Here is a 3,866-nt window from a genome sequence, read left to right on the forward strand (position 1 = left end):
TACCCAAGATTGCTGGGCTCAGACTTAGAGCCAAGAAAGTGAGGACCAAGATAGGGCTGGTGGAGCTGAAACTACCCTGGAGAGCCTGAAAGAATTATCATGTAGACTTGTGAGAAACTGGTCTGTGGAGATGATCATTCAGTTTACTCATTTTCTCCGTTTTAGTCAATTATCAAGCAGAAAAGGAGAACATTTTCCTTGGAGTGATTTGTTTTCTTGTCAAATTTGCTCTCTGCAAAGTTTTAAATTTTAGTATGGTATCTGATAGTGGTTTGAGTGAATTAGCCAATATTCTGGAGAATTATTATTTATAAATTTTTGGTGACTTTCTAGCCCATGAAAATTATAACAATAATTGTTGTTATAATTGTTGTCGTTCAGTCTCTACATCGTGTCCAGCTCTGCAACTCCATGCACTGCAGCGTGCCAGGCTTCCCTGTCCTTCACTATCTCTTGGAGTTTGCTCAGACTCAGGTCCATTCAGTTGATGATGCCGTCCAACTATCTCATCTGCTGTTACCCCCTTCTCTTCCTGCCCTCAGTCTTTCCCAGCATCAGGGGTCTTTTCCAATGAGTTTGCATCAATTATCAGTGACTTTAGTTATCAATGATTTTTACCTCTAAATTCATAGAATAAATCATAAAATATTATTACTGAATAAATAAGGAATGATTTGTTATTAGGTGATTGTAAGTGCAAAAGTATGTCTCATGGCACTTTTTTTTCATATCAGTTAAGAATTTTTTTCATTAGAAAACTAGGAAAAGGATGCATTTCAAATTTGATACATGGTTGAATTATTACATTTTTAGCTAGACAAAAACACAGAGCAAAACTTTGCACTTGACTATATGATAAGAAACCAGTTCTCTTGCAGAAAAGAATAATTAAACCTGCCAATGGGAGATCTTTCATTGAAAATGATTCTTGATCTTCAAAAAATGAGACATGGGGATCATTTTTGAAGGTTGTTAGTATTTGAACTCAGCTAAGATTGACAAAGATCATCTCCTGGACTAAAATTTTCTCAGACTCTTCTGAGCTCTTCTCGGTTAAGCTCTGACTTTGGGCTTCCATGTCTGTCTTGGCCTTGTTAATTTTAGCAACAATCCTGCTGTCAGTGCACCCAGAATCCCCTACCTTTGCTATCCATGTGCTGTGCCATGCTCAGTCGCTTCAGTTGTGTCTGGCTCTTTGTGACCTCATGGACTGTAGCCCACTAGGTTCCTCTGTCCATGGGATTTCCCAGGTAAGAATACAGGAGTAGGTTGCCAGGGGATCTTCCTGACCTAGGGATTGAGCCCTACTCATCTGTGTCTCCTGAATTTCAGGCAGATTCTTTTTTGTTGTTGTTGTTTAGTTTTTATTTCATAATCATAAATTGAACTTTGAAATCCAGCTAAACTTGAAGAGAGTTTAAGGAAAATATGGAACCCAAAAAAACTAAAGTGAGAGCATAAAGATTATAGGATATTTCTAGCAGATGGAGGTGAAGGGTCCTTTCCTGGGCTGCAGAAGGAATGGCCTTGTGGTTAAGTAAGTTCGGTTCAGTTCAATTGCTCAGTCATGTCCGACTCTTTGTGATCCCATGGACTGCAGCACACCAGGCCCCTGTCCATCATGAACTCCCTGAGTTTACTCAAACTCACATCCATTGGGTTGGTGATGCCATCCAACCATCTCATCCTCTGTCATCCCCTTATTCTCTCACCTTCAATCTTTCCCAGCGTCAGGGTCTTTTCAAATGAGTCAGTTATTCACATCAGGTTAAGTAAAGCACAAGTCAAATTTATTAGATTTGTCCACAGTCAGCAATGATCTTCTTGTTGGTCTTGCCGTTACTGGACCCAAAGCACCCCACAGATTCCACAATATTCATGCCCTCTTTCATCTTGCAAACACCATATGCTTGCCATCCAACCACTCAGTCTTGGAAGTGCAAATGAAAAATTGGGAACCATTTGTGTTGTGGCCAGTGTTTGCCATGGACAAGATGCCAGGACCTGTATGCTTCAGGATGAAATTCTTATCATCAGATTTCTTGACATAGATGGACTTGCCACCAGTGCCATTATGGGGTGTGAAGTCACCACTCTGGCACATAAATCCCAGAATTATTCTGTGAAAGCAGGAAATTCTATAACCAAATACTTTCTCCCCAGTGCTCAGAGCAGGAAAATTTTTTGCTGTTTTTGGAAATTTGCCTGCAGACAGCTTGAAGAAGATGAGGCCCAAGGGCTCACCATAGACAGCGATGTTGAAGAACATGGTGGGGTTGACCGTGGGGTTGACCATGACCATGCACAGCGTGGGAGGCTCTGGGGTGGAGGAGTCTGCAAGGCTGCAGGCAGATTCTTTACCTCTGAACCACCAGGGGAGCCCCTCCTTTGATATCCAATCACTCTCAATATCCACTTAAGTTCCTCATCCTCTACCATCTCCAAGTGATGTGTGATCACCCTGGCCTGCCTTTAGCAAGAATCCTGCTAGGTTAGTTTAGCCAGAATTCCTCTACCCCCACATTTTCCTTTAGTAATTTCCCATTCCCTGACCCTCACTCTGCTCCCTTATATTCCTGGATATTAATCCTCACCTTTCCCTGTTGTATTTGGACTTGAGTCCAGTCTCTCTTCCCTGGTTGCAAAACAAGGATGCAAAACTCCTTGTCCCTATACCAAGGACATTCATTCATTCCCCTAAGTGAATTCTGCCTCACTGTTCTTTAACAAGTATCATGGTACCATGAATTTATTTTCTTTAACAGATAAACTATTTGATCATTAATCTGAGGCCAAACAGTGACTTTACTAGTAATGAACCTTAAGTCACTGAATTCAAGCAAAAGCAGAAACCAAATCAAGAAGGCTGGGGCCTTTTTGTAAGATTGGTAAAAAGTGTGACATCTAAGTATATATTAGTTAATTGGAGAGAATAAAAGATCAGAATAAGGGTTTGGATTTCCTTTTGTAGGAAGCAGTCACTGAACGCTTTCTAGGGACATTAGAAGATTCTGGAATGACGTATAAAACAGAATGTGAAGGGGGAAAAAATAGAGACAATTTGGAGACTTCACCAGTGCTTCAAATGAAAAATCCCAAGAGTCTAAAGTAAGCTAGTGGTGGTGAGAATGTGGAGGATGAAATGGATGTTGGAGCTGTTATGAAGGCAGAATGAATATTAATTACATGTGGGCAACCGAGAGAGAGTGAGCTGTTAAGGGTGCGAAAATGTTTTCAGCTTAAGGCTCAGGAGGATGGTGTCCCCATGAAGGAGGAAATGTATTTAGTTCAGTTAAAAATGTGGGGCTGACCTTGAGAGAAAAATAAGAGCTCTACATAGATAAAAATGAATTATCAACATCCAGCTGGTATTTCAAGTCATGAGCCTGGATCAAACTGACAAAGGAGAAAACAGTTTGAGAGAAGAGAAGAAATCCATGGATTAATCCTTAAGAGATGTTCATATTGAAGTTGGTGTCAGGAGATAGAGTAACCACAACAAAGAGAGAGAGGGGGAATGGGAGCAGAAGAGTCTATAGTGGTTTTTATACAAGAAGGCTGTTAACAGAATCGAGTGCTGCAGGGGAAGCTGAAAATGGGAAGAAGCTAGTGGGCTTGATGGCTATGAGGTCACTGATGGCTATGGGAGAACAATTTCAGCACATCAGATGAGCATTTACTTTGGATTATGGTAAATGAAAAGAAGAATATAGGAATTTGCTAGTGTATTTTATTTTTGGAAAGTTTGGCAGAAAAAGGAAGGAAGCAGATAAGATTGCACTTGAAGAAAAAGGTAAGAAAGGTACAGAAAGGCTGCTGTTTAAGAAGAGGGCGTGTGCAGGTATTTATAAACTATAGGGAAGAGT

General features: G+C 40.6%; 1 pseudogene; it reads right to left on the bottom strand.

Moving 5' to 3' along the window:
- Window positions 1–1,793: 1,793 nt before the first annotated feature.
- LOC120860397 lies at window positions 1,794–2,296 on the bottom strand (annotated as a pseudogene).
- Between the last annotated feature and the right edge of the window lie 1,570 nt (window positions 2,297–3,866).

The sequence above is a fragment of the Oryx dammah genome, unplaced genomic scaffold, assembly GCF_014754425.2.
Source record: "Oryx dammah isolate SB20612 unplaced genomic scaffold, SCBI_Odam_1.1 HiC_scaffold_11072, whole genome shotgun sequence".
Classification (NCBI taxonomy): Eukaryota; Metazoa; Chordata; class Mammalia; order Artiodactyla; family Bovidae; genus Oryx; species Oryx dammah.